The sequence below is a fragment of the Bactrocera dorsalis genome, chromosome 1 (assembly GCF_023373825.1).
Source record: "Bactrocera dorsalis isolate Fly_Bdor chromosome 1, ASM2337382v1, whole genome shotgun sequence".
NCBI lineage: Eukaryota > Metazoa > Arthropoda > Insecta > Diptera > Tephritidae > Bactrocera > Bactrocera dorsalis.
In genome coordinates, this window is record NC_064303.1 from 20,935,051 (window position 1) to 20,949,455 (window position 14,405).

The following is a 14,405-nucleotide window of genomic DNA, read 5'->3' on the forward strand; positions in this document are numbered from 1 at the left end:
TATAAAAACTAAGACTTTACATTTTCGCAAACATTGGATATTTACCATAAACATTTTGTATTATAAATAAATTAATTAAATACAAGGTGCATTTCAAAGTAAACAGGACTTTTTGAATCTAGCGCCCCCTAGTGGCGCCAACTATATGCCGACTGATGCGTTAGAATCTGCTATCTTTATTGATTATCCAGTGAGAATTTCATGACATTTCATTGATTGGAAGTGATATCATGCCATGCGATGTGACATCACATCACTTTTTGGAAAACATTTTCTGATTTTTTTGCTTTACAAACCATTCTCATTGGAATACCTTCCAAGTGGCTCAGGCCATTTTTCATTTCACACAACGGTTTAGCCAGCTATAGCGAACAGGCAAAAAACGCATTTTTTTATATATATAAGATGTGTATGTATATAGGTTAGGTTAATGTAGTCATATCCGAAATTATCTTGCAGCTAAATGTATAACGAATGAAGAGCCGAAAAAATTCATTATTCACCAGTACACAGTTCTCACCGTTGATGAACAGAAAAAATGATCGGTACTGTCCCCGCTTCAAAATCAGCAGACATCTCTCTAACTACACATACGCTTTTTCATACATACTCTGAGTTTTTCTCAAAATATCCAACAAAATGTTTCTCTTAACATTTGATTACTGAAAACAGACTTTGGGCCGTCTTATATATTTAAATGAGTTATAAAAAAAGACATTTTTGGGGTATAATGATCCTAATGAAAACTTATTGCCAAAAATAATACTTTCTTCTTTTCACATGCGTACTAATCATTGAAACAATTCTTACCAAAATTATTATCTTCTTGGGATTCAAAATTGATACGGTTGTGTAAGCTAACGTTACGCAACACTAAAAGCTCCATCAGGTTCAGAAAGGACCTCTCCGAGCCTTTCGATAACAAACGAGGTTTCATTCAGACAAGGCGACTTCCTTTCGTGCGATTTCTTCAATCTGCTCTGCTCTTTGAGAAAATAATTGGAGCTGCAGAACTAAATAGGGAAGGTACTATCTTCTACAAGAGTGACCAACTGCTGGCGTTCACCGATGACATCGATATCATTGGCCTCAAGATCTGTGCCGTTAGTTCTGCTTCCTCCAGAAAAGATAAGGAAGCGAAACAAATGGGTCTGGCAGTGAACGAGGGCAAGACGAAATATCTCCTGTCATCAAAAAAACAGTTGTCGCATTCGCGACTTGGCTCCCACGTCACTGTTCACAGTCATAACTTCGATGTTGTAGATAATTTCGTCTATCTGGGAACCAGTATTAACACCAAAAACAATGTCAGCCCCGAACTCCAACGCAGAATAACTCTTGCCAACAGTTGTTACTTTGGGCCAGAGTAGGCAATTGGGAAGTGAAGTCCTCTTTTGACAAACAAAAGCTAAACTCTATAAGTCATAAGTTATGGTGCAGCGGCAGATTACATCTGATGAGTCGACGTTGCGAGTTTTCGAGAGAAAGGTTTTGCGAATACTGCATTGTATGCAACGATGAGCTGTAAGAGATATACTATAGGACGACATTGACAAAGTTCAGCGATTTAAAAGACAGCGGCTAAGCTGGCTAGGTCATGTCGCCCGAATGGACAAAACAAAACCAATAATATTTGAAAGTTGGAGTGATAAATAGGCGGGATGGTCAAAGTATGTGAATGAATATGAAAAATGGAGAGCGAGCGTGGCAATGCCTTCAGTTAATCAACCCCGAAAAGTAGAGATGTTGACACCGTAATCGCTATTAACTTCAGGTATTAGGATATTGCCCAAGTTCCACTTTCGTCAGTTTCCTTTATATGACAATTGGCTAGAAAATTTTCAAAAGAATTTAAGATTTTCTCTAAAAGAATTAATACTCTATGGGACAATTTTTATAATATTTTTCTTGATCTGCAGACCTCCGGGTTACGATTAAGGTTTCTTTGCAATTTCTTATAATAAGCTTCTTCATTCTTCCTTGAGTTCATTTATACTAGCTTTATGTACAATCTTAATAAGGTCTTATCTACATATATCGCAGCTCTACAAAAGAAAACTTTTGTTGCCCTGGATATCATAGCAAATTGTGTTGTTTAAAAGTGTTCATATGATATTCTTTCGAAAACGAATGTGCTTTTGTTTTACAGTCATTATCAGAGGTTTTCGCAAACAAATATCACGTGATCCTCTCTCTCAGTCGCCTTACTAAAAAAATATGGAAGGTTTTGAAGATCCTTCAAACGTGAGATATTCAGACATATGTATATGTATATAGTTTACAAAATGTTTGAAAATCCTCCTTTGTGTTACCTAAGTACTTTGCATGCCTTCAGAAAAAATGAAGTCGCCAAATTCTCAAAAATCGGTATATTCTACGAGTTGAAGTCAATGGAAGTGTGATACATCTACATGGAAGTTATTTTCTTAAAATGTTTTCAGTGATTTACAAAGTGACCAAATAAGGAAAGAAAAAGCAATTTGTCAAAGTGTTCGACGTGAAAAGATATTATTTTATTTATGTATATGAGTAAAAAATTTCTCAAGCTTAATATGGAAACGTTGATCGGTAAAATATTTTACGGCCATCAAATATGACAATTAGCCAAAGATACAGATTATATCAAGGTTATGACTATTCCGGAAATTAAATACAGGAATAGCTTTATGTTGATAGTTGGGAATTCCCTAGGTAGCCATAAAGCAACCAATTATAAAGAAATTTGTGAAAAATATGCTGATAAACTTTCAGACACTCCTGCCAAATTTGAGTATGAAGTTAAACTATCTCCTTAATCATCTGTATACTTATATTTTCGGTTAGTTTAGGATATTATAGCGAGGAACTGGGAGATCGGTTGTACTTAAAATCCAAAAATGATGGAAGTAAGATATAAAAGTTGATTTGAGAGAGTTGTGAGATTACAGTTTCTCAACTGGAAAATTATAAAATAATATCAGAAATTAATTTAATCTTCTCTTTTTAATCATTCGATAAAGTTTCGGACTGTAGTGCTTGATTTTTCAACTATTATGTATTCCCATCTCAATGGACAACTCTCAAGATCAAATACAAAATATTTGTATCTCTCTACTTCAACATAAACAGGTGAGAACTACAATATATTAGACCGATTATGTAAATATTGCGGTTAATCGTTACAATAAATCTTACAGCTAATCGTAATTAACGTAATTAGTCATCAAGAGCTACACTTATGAATGCTAACGATATAATTAAAGGGTATCTCCGTGCATATCAGTCACTTCGCGTCTACTAGAGTATGTACGTGTGTGTGGTTTGTCGCGTGGCAGAGTATTTAAGTGGTGATAAATAAATGTCATGAGACTGGTAATGATACCGATCTGTATACTCACAAACATAAGAACATGAATTCGCTTGAACAAAGTTACACAAAGAACTTTAAAATCAATAAAATTAACAATTCAGTGGGTGCTTGTGGGAATTTTCAAATAACGTTCAACCACAAATTGTGAAAGACTACAGAAGGTTCATGTATACAAAACCAATGGTACAGGTGCGTATGTACCTATGAAGGTACATATGAGTTTTTGGTACTTGTAAGCCATTTGCCCCGCTTTTACGATATACTTATAAATCAACTAGCTTCATAATAAAACGTTTAAACTTTCAATAACTATCATTTATGTATGCCCCTGGGAAGTTAGCGCTCATTACAGCCGGTCGACAGAATTTTCTCGCAACCACATATTGCATAAAAGTATACCATATATACGCGTACATACTCGTATACCAGACGATATGCTCAAAATTGTTTTAGTTTTCTTCGATGGTGAAATTGTATTTGCAGTCAGTATGATAAACGACTTCTGAAGGGGTATGCGCTGATATAAATGCTCCTTCTGATGGAATTAAATAAAAATAAGAGAAATGTTTAAATAAAAGAAATTAGTTAGTTTTTTCTTCTCTATTGGTACTATAAACATCTAAAAAGCATTTTAAACCAAAGAGTGCAAACTTAACGATTTTAACCAAGTTTGTAGTGAACGATTTTAGATCTGATTTCCACAAGTATGTATTCGTTCTTAATGTAGTACTTCCTACTTTGACTTTAACTGATACTGCTCCATCATTGAATATATCCAAAAATAGAATTTCTACCTCCGTAAATACGTAAAGACACATTCAAAGCAGTGTGGTCTACAGATTTGAATTCTTTGGATTTGTCGATGTCTTTAGAAATCACTTCCATCTCATAAAAAATTTATGTATTTTTACAAAGGTATATAAATCATATCAGGTGTCAAAATAAAGTCACATGTTTCAAATTATGCTCGGTACACTTTAGCAAATCTTAATTCTTACACGAAAGCGATCAAAAATTGTCAATGCGCACAATATTCAATATGAACCAAATTTTTCTAAACTAAACGATCTCAAGTTTTGTTTACCGGAGAAGCAAACATCACTGCTAAGTCTGACCGAAGTCACAAAAAATCAAATCCTGAAGTAATTCGGAGGAATGACAGCGTTTGACCGTTTTGATCCACGTTGGTTCCGGTTACCTAGTCCCGACTGTCGTGGGAACGGGTATGTAGTTTGCGTTCTACTAGACCTGACAACCATAATGGTGTGCGTATAGCTACTGATTTGATCAGAAAACTCAGATAAGTGTCCTGGTATTTAAAGTGGATAATTAATATAGCACAATCGTTACGAAATTACCAGATTTACCACAAGATCCAGGTTACTTTAGACGAGGTGTGTTCAGAAATAAACTGGAATTTCATAATAATAATTAAAATTTTAAAATAAACATATCTAAGACTCAAAAAAGTCGTATTAAACGCTGTATTTTTCAAATCCATTTTGGGTTGGGTTTTGTGAAGCAGTGCCACCAGACAACTAAGGGTATTAACCACTTAATATTCCCGCTCAATCGTGCTTCATTACATAACTAATGGGATCCAATAACTTCCTCTACAGTCTGTACTTTACTCCTGCAAAGTTTTATACCGTTATATTAATTGTTTTTTGATTTAAATTCGAAAGCAAACAAGCATATGGAATTTAAATTCTGTTACAATTAGATTTCGTCCATTTTCACACCGTAATAAGCAAATGTGAAAGGAATGTCACAACCAAATTTTTTTCAAATCGGTCTTAAGGATCTCGAGATATGTGTTTTCGCCTAAAAGTGGACGGGGTCACCCAAATACAAATATTTTTATCATCTTCAGCATAGGTTCCTGAGCCAAGCATGCATATTTTAATTGAATATGCCATAGACTTGTTATACGCTTCAGCTGAGATGGCATTTTGTGTTTTCAGCGACTTTTCAATTTTTTCGGTTTGGGTTCATTTTGGAGCACCATTCGCTAGATTGTTGGGCCGTGCCGACGTCATAATCAGAAACGTGCGTTTCGACACCAGTGATGATAGATTTGATGAATGTAGAGTTCTCAGCAACGGTGACAATGATCTCTTTTGCTACCTCTACTGGACGTCTTGAAAAAAAATCAGGTTTTTGGCACGCAAAGATTAATCAGAAAGTATTGAGTCTATAAGATAGAATTGGAAATCAATCATCTGCTGTCTCTCTGATACCGACACGACGATTTTCAAGCACTGTTGCTTTAACATTTCCTTCCTCCTTTTGACATTATTATTGTCATTAACTGATATCGATGGATGATGGCAAGTTTTCCATGTATGATTTCATGACCTTCAATGAATGCTTTGTGCCACTCAAATACATGAGTTCGTGATAAAGTAGACTCCCCAAAACAATTATGCAACATTTTCAAAGATTCTGTGGTCTTGTTTCCATAGGAAACAGAAAATTTCAAGCAAACTCGTTTGTATTTTAAGACTTTCTTTCTAATGTAAAAATCGAGTGACAAATATTCCGATTCGTGAATAAACAGTTTTTAAACTTACAATAATTGTACGAACATAAAAAAAGGTGTACCAATCTAGAATAAAAAGTTTTTCAACTCGGTTTTCGCGGGCAATTAGAAGGTTATATATCGCTCATTTGCTGCAAGACCGGCATAAGTCAAAAAAATCGATTCGCCAGAAAACGCGTTTAAAGTTTTCAACTTACTACAACCTTACACGGTGACTCCAACCTTACACCTCTTCTCAAGCGGAGCATATAAGAGGTATTCATATGAATTTTTCACTCAACATGAAGTATGATATAACGAACAATTCTGCGGCATTAACTCCAAAATCACGTTTTTTGAATTATGCCGGTCTTGCAGCATATGAGCGATATGTACAGTTGGAAGGCCGAAAAAAAAGAGTTTCTCAGAATTGCAGAGTAAAAATTTAATTATCTCGATGAAACCTGGTATGTGGTACAGAAAAAGTTACGAGTTCGTAAATGGGCGTAATCGGACCACTGCCACGCTCACAATTCTCCATTAACCGAAAGCATATAATGTGCCCTAATTAAACACTCAATTAAGATATAAAACTCAAATTTGATATAGAGGATCGCACTAGCAAGAGACACCAGTGAGCAAAATTTTTTGAAAAAGTGGGCGTGGCCCGACCCCCTAACAAGTTTAATGTAAATAAGTATCTCCTAAACCACTGAAGTAACAACCAAATTTGCTGAGTACAAATCTTATCAGAAATGTGATGATGGATGAAATCCGAGGATAACCCCGCTCACTCTCCATATAACGGAACGGTTAAAAACTAATAGAAATTCTGGTATACATTTTACATCTTAAATATTTCCCTGGTTTAGCCCCGATCTTCGGAGACCCTATAAAATATAGATATATAAAAATGATCAGTATGTTGAGCGGAGTCGATTTGGCCATGTCCGTCTGTATATATACTCAGTTTTTAAGATATCGTTTTGAAATCGTTATCAAGTTCTTGTATGGAAAACTTTTTCATTTGACAAGATATAATCACGAAATTTAGAATAGATTATTTTCTAAGGCAACAATGTAATATTGGAAGAAATTGTTTAGATCGGTGAACTATAGCATATAGCTGCCATACAAACTGAATGATCGGAATCAAATGCTTGCTTGGAAAACTTCCTCATTTAACGAGATGTATATCTTCACGAAATTTGGTATGAGTTATAGTTCATAGAAATAATGTAATATCGAAAGAAATTGTTCAGATCGGCTCACTATCGCATATAACTATCATACAAATCGAACGATCAGAATCAAGGGCTTGTATGGAAAACTTTTGCATTTGACAAGATATATTCACGAAATTTGACATGGATTACTGTAATAATAAGGTAATAATATAATCTTCGAAAAAAATGTTCAGATCGGATTACTATAGCCTATAGCTTTCATACAAACTGAAAACATAGTTACTAAAAGAAATGCACCTCTGAAAGGTATATTAGCTTCGGTGCAGCCGAAGTTAATGTTTTTTCTTGTTTTTTTTTTTTTAATTTTCTGAATTTGGACGAATCTTTGAGAAGACTATTCGCTGATTAGATTGCTAAAATAAATTAAGTTGCCGCAAATGCGAGGCTCATAGTTGCAGCGTTCCAAATAGATCTCGTGCTTTTTAGAGTTACCCTAAATTATTTTATTTGGTAGTACCCTTGCGACCTATTTTATTTCAAGCCTTGTGTAGCCCATTGTTCAGTATCAGAACTTGCTGACATGTTGATCAGCTCAAAGACTAAAAATTATGTAAACCCCGTATGTTTTGATGAAAAGTATACCGTTATCAAAATATATATATTGTCCTTTTAAGGATTTTTCAAATATTTGCAGTTTTTTTCTTATTTATTTTTCTATATCTGTGTGAACACACTTGCCTTATTCTCTCTCTACTCTTTCTAGTGTTGCAATAACTTATGAAACACGAAGAAAAGAACACAAGGACCACTTTCGGGTTATTCCGGTTGTTCGGGTGTTTACCTTTACAAGTTCGTTAAATTATGTACCGTTTGTCGCATGTGCTCAAATGCCAATGCATTCTAATGTTTTGACACTGGAATACATACACACATACCAACGAATATCACATATATAGATGTTAGTAAAAGTAGCGGGTGACCACGTCCACTCAAGGACGCAACAATTGTGTGTTCCCCCAACCCCGCCAAGAGCGCCAAGTTTGAAAATGGAAAACCAAAGTATGTTCTCATCTATTGACAGCACAAATGCTCGCATATATGAGCGCGTGTCTGTCTGCGTGATAACTGGAAAATAAAACTATCAATTATTTCCAGTTTGAACACTTTGCTGGTATGCGTCACACAGAAGCAGTCGCATACGAGCACTTTCAGCGGTATTTGTGCACGCACTGATTGTCGGTGAGTGTCAATGTCGTCCAATGTCCTGTCAATGGCTTTCATAGCGACATTTATGCGGTTTGAGGCCAATTACAATTTTTTTTGAAATACTTACATATGGTCTTTATGCATACATATGTATTCGTTTATTTACAGCTGGACAGGTCACACGCGACAAATACATAAACATATGCACATTCAACCAAACTGATTTGAGTAAATTTAGAATTAGCGTTTGAGTTTTGTGGCAAATTTCTCCGAAGAAAGGCTCTTATTTGAACTAATTAATACTTTTTCGAAAATTTTTTATCCGATTGAAGAATAATATATGCGCACATTTTTGTCTTACTTATTGATTTATTCTTCGATAAAATCTCCACATACTCGTATGTTTTATTTGTTGTACAGGTTCTCCAAGTTTTGCGAAAAAAATTTTATTTGTAAAAATTCATGAATGATATGACTTAGACATTGCGTTGAACCCACAATGATATTAACTAGGTAGGTAGGTCAAGACTTTTATATGTAGTCTTACTATTTCGTTTCGTTCAAACCATTTTTGTGGATAGACATACAAGGTTTGGTACCTGATGAATTCCAAGTGTTCTATGTCGGGTTTGTGATGGAGCTGGACATTCACAGAGAAAATCCAAACCCGTTTCTTTATTCCCTTCGATTATGGATTTGCGGCAGATATTATACAAGACATTGCTATTTTTAATGCATGCCCTCCATATAGCCAATACCCTATTATATACGCTGTAAGTCAGTATATACTTTTTCTACACCTATTTAACAAGTCCTTAATTATATATTCTCATATGTTCTGACCTATTAAGTTGTCAAATATCTCCTTTCCACCCTTTTTGTCTTTTGAACTTCACGGCTATATATAAAGCGCTACAGAGCTCGGATCTGGCAATACTTTTCATCCTTGAAAGGTCTTGACATTACCTACAAAACAACGCTATGCATGATTAGTTTGGATATTGCGTTCAACAGTTATAGACGTGTAAACAAGGAACTCATTAACGCCGAAATTCGCGCTATATTAAAGATTTCCTTCGATAAAGGAAAATCCGCTGGAGAAACGTTTCGTGAGATTAATGGTGTTTTGTGGGATGGTACTCTATCACTTCGAACTGTGGAGGAATGGTTTCGACGATTTAGAGCGGGTGAAAACGATACCATGATAAGCCATCCGGCGGAAGACCTGTGACGATGAATAACGATGAAATCATGGAAGACATCAAGTTAAACCGCCATGCGGCATTTCGTGACATCGCTCAAAAGATGGGAGTTAGTCACCAAATTATTTTAAACCATCTGCAGGAGGCTTGATGTTTGGGTGCCGCATGATTTGACGCAAAAAAATCTTCTGGAGCGAATCAACGCCTGCGATATGCTGCTGAAACGGAACGAACTCGACTTATTTTTGAAGCGGATGGTGACTGCCAATGAAAAATGGATCTCATACGACAATATCAATTGAAAGTGGTCGTGGTTGAAGGCCGGTGAATCGTCCCAAACAGTGGCCAAGCCAGGATTGACGGCCAGAAAGGTTTTGCTGTGTGTTTGGTGGGAGTGGAAGGGAATCATCCACTATGAGCTGCTCCCATATAGCCAGACGCTTAATTCTACCATCTACTGCGAACAACTGAACCGCTTGAAGCAGGCGATCGATCAGAAGCGTCCAGAATTGGACAACAGGAAGGGTGAAGTGGTCCATCAGGACAACGCCAGACCACACACTTCGTTGATGACTCCTCAGAAGCTACGGTAGCTCGGATGGGAGGTTTCATCGCATCCTCCATATAGCACGGACATAGCGCAAAGTGGTTACCACCTGTTCCTGTCCTTGGCGAACGTCCTTGTTAGTGTAAAGTTGAACTCAAAAGAGGCTTGTGAAAAGTGGTCCCGTAGTTAGTTATTCAATATAACTCTCCAGGCCTTCTCTATGCCTAAGACTTCTACCTGGAAAATGACAGCTTGTTAGACAGATAGAGAAAGATTTAAAGCTATACCCCTGTCCCTACTCTGCGGTCCCTTTTGGACTGACGGTATATATTGATATAGTATCCTCTTTCCTACTAAATCTCTTTTCCATTCACGACTTAGGGTATCCTCACCTGGATATAACAATTGACATCCAACCATTAGAGGATATAGTTAAATTTATTTAAATTTGTTCTGGGCTGGTTCAGGTTATAGCTACATATGTCTCGTGTTTTCAACTACGTAATTTCTGCATTCTTATATGTAGCTTAACACAGCAGCATGTTTATTTTCAATTTCATTTTACGGAAACCCATCACAATTTCCCGAATTTTCGTGATGTCTTATAACGTTACTTCCTCTTCTTGAATGGGGCATACGGTTATACTGGTACGGTTAAGAGGAAATAGAAAGAGGATAGGAAAGGATAGGAGAGAATAGAGATTTGTTCGTGAGCCGGTTTCTCCGTCAGGTCAAAGGCTTTCCAGCACATATAGCAAACTACCTGTGTTTGTACGTGGTATAGGGCGGTGTTTTGCTCAATCATTACGTGTTTTACTTCTATGGACAGCTTACAGAGTAACCTTTCATTATGGCAACGCTGCCGTCCTTGGCTTTACTTTTTTGAACCAGTGGACTAAATTACAAATCAATTACCAGCTGTGAATACTTACACAGACCTCTGTACACATTACATATTTATTTAGTACAACTCCAAAGAATACTTTGGTATCAGTCGTAATTTATTTTCACACTTCATAATTGTATGTTCGCGCAAATGTTAATATGTAATAGTAAATACACATCCGATCTAAAATTTTTGTTTGCCACACTATTGTTGTTTTTACATACGAAAAGCGATAATTGCTGTGATTCAAGCAATTTTTTCTAGTGATATCCTCATTAAAATAACTATTTTATTACATATTACGAGAAAAGGAAAAAGAAAGAAACCGACAAACTGAAAAGCTCGTATACTATTTAATGGTTTCAAAGAACAAACTAATTTGTTGGAAGTATACCCTGATTACATCGATTATCGATTACATCGCATTATTTTCATCTTTATTTCTTCGAACGTTCTAAATTCAGCCTAAACGGGGCTCCGGAGTAAAATGTATTTCACACTTATTCAAAATCAATTTTAGATTGTTTTGAAGCTAGCCTCCATAAGAAAAGCCTTTAAAAATTTACTGCGTCCCTTATTTTTAATTGCCTCACCTTATACAGAGCCCCGTAATTAACATCTATCTATTCTTTCCAATAATTGTGGCAATGGCAGGAAAGATAATAATAATATAATGGTTCGATCTAAACAATTCCTTCGGAGATTCACTTGGCTTGGAAAATAATCCATGCCAAATTTCGTGAAGACATATTGTCAAATAAAAAAGGTTACCATCCTAACGAGTCATTAACGAAGTGTGTGGACTGGCGTTGTCCTGGTGGAACACTACACCCTTCCTGTTGGTCAATACTGGACGCTTCTGGTCGATTGCCTGCTTCAAGCGTTCCAGTTATTCGCAGTAGATGGTAGAATTAAGCGTCTGGCCTTATGGGAGCAGCTTATAGCTTAACCTTCCTGGCCGTCAATCCCGGCTTGGTCACTGTTTGGGACGAATCACCGGCCTTCGCCAACGATTGTTTTCGCTTGATAATGTCGTATGTGATCCATTTTTCGTCGTCAGTCACCATCCGCTTCAAAACTGGGTTGAGTTCGTTCCATATCAGCAGGATATCGCAGGCGTTGATTCGGCCCAAAATGTTTTTTTGCGTCAAATCATGCGGATGCCAAACATAAAGCTTTTTTGTGTATCTAGTCTTCTGCAGATGGGTTCAAATGATTTGCTGACTGACTCCCATCTTCTTGGCGATGTCACGAGATGTCACATGCCGGTGTAACTCGATGTTTTCCATGATTTCGGTATTCGTCGTCACAGGTCTTCCGCCGGCTGGCTTATCCATGGTGTCGTAGTACCATTCCCCAAAACACCATTAATCTCACGGAACGTTTCTCTAAAAATAACGCGAATTTCGGCGTTAGTGAACGCCATGTTTACACATTTATAACTGTTGAATGCAATATCCAAGCTAATCATGCACAGCGTCTTTTGTAGGTTATGTTACGACCTTTTATAGATTAATAGTATTGCCAGATAAGACGTCTGCAACGTCACGTAAGATGGTTGGGAAAGTAAATAAGCGACTTGAGCGAAATCCACGACGAAGTGCCAATCAAATGGCTAAAGAACTGAAAATATCCGACTGAAGCATCCGACGCATATTGAAGAATGAGCTCAAGGTCAGGCCTTACAAGTTGCAAAAGGCTCATGATCTCACACCGAAGCAGCAACAAGTAAGAATTGAGAGAGCGAAGCAGTTGCTTCGCTTGGTCGAAAGCGCTCAAATTCCGAACATTGTGTTTTCTGCCGAGAAAAATTTTTCCAATTGAACAATTCGTAAACTCTCAAAACGATAGAGTTTACTAGACCGACCGTTCATACGAGAATCTTAGTCATCGGTTCGCCACTAGGAGGCAGCACCCGCCACAACTAATGGTTTGGGCCGCTGTCACCACAGATGGCCGCTCTCCAATTGTTTTCATCGAGCCTGGCGTCAAAGTGAATGCGACATATTATCGGGAAAGTATTCTGGAGGCTGTTTTGAAAACGTGGGCAAACGAAAATTTCAGTCGCAAACCATGGAGGTTTCAACAAAACTCAGCACCGTCTCACAAAGCGCGAGTGAACCAAGAATGGCTGAAAAACAACGTTCCGAACTTCATTACGACCATACAATGGCTCTCGAATTCACCAGATGCGAATCCAATGGATTATTCTCTCTGGGCCATTTTGGAGAGCAAGGTCCGATGTAAAAGACACACCAGTCTCGAGATGCTGAAGAAAGCCATTGTCCGTGAGTGGGCCAAAATACCGGCAAGTCACATTAGGGCAGGTTGTGATTCGTGTTTTGACCATAGGCCATAGTTAAGGCAAAAGGTGGTCATATCGAGCAAAAGTAAATTGGTCCTGAATTTATAATTATTTTCACACATTTTGTATTTTGAAATAAATAAAAATAATTTCCCAAACCGAATTTATGGCTTTTTTAATTGGTTACAGTGCCGGACCCTGTAATAGCAAAGTACCCGCGGAAATTAATCTCATATCCACTCACAGGTACCTAAAAATATCAACTTTGTTCACTTCGCAGGCACCCTAAAACAAGTCAAAATTATGTAGCTTCAAGGACTCCCATTTTTGTTTTAATTTCCTAAAATCCAATGTCAGTAGAGTATATTAATAAAATTTGAATTATTGAAATGTTGCGTGAGAATGGAAACTTGCATTGTTCATAATTTAATTAGCTTTACGAAAACACATCTTGCCAGCGCCAGCAATAAAATTAAAGCATGAAGTATCAGCCTATCAACCGAAACACATGCAGGTCCATCCCGGAAGGATGTGAGCAGAGTTGAAGGTAATATGGGCGATTAAATCGTGATGACGAAAAAGTCACCTATAAAACTACGTGCCCTATAAAAACGTAATAGCAGAAAGAGAACTCACCTAACTGAAAAACTATGAATGAAAAAATAATCATATACTATACAAAATAATTGTTGTAATTATTTTTTTTTTCTATCCGTCAAAAAAATATCGTTACAAGCGAAATAGCAATGAAATCAAAACACCTGCGACTTTGTGTGAACACACAACTGCAAAAATCCTAACAAAAACCGCACCAACTTAGACCGTTAGTTTTTGTTATTAGTTAGTGAAAACACCGCCCGCTACAAATATGAGAATTACATTGAATAAGAATATTAAATAAAGCAGGTGTATGGTAGAGGTATGTGTGTGTTTGTAAATAGAAAATTTGAGAAAAAACGTTGTATTGTCAGGAGCGCTCAGTGTTGAGTAACAGGACACGAGTATGCTAGAGTGCATGTGCAGAGAGATGACGTTGAGCACTAGTTCTCATTATAATCACATACTTGTACATCAATATTTCTAGTAACTTACTGGAATATTAAGCGTATGTTTTTGATTTATTTCCAGCCGGAGAGTTTTGGGGAAATAGAGAACAAATTTGCACAATACAATAATATACACAAGTTTATTAAATATTCATC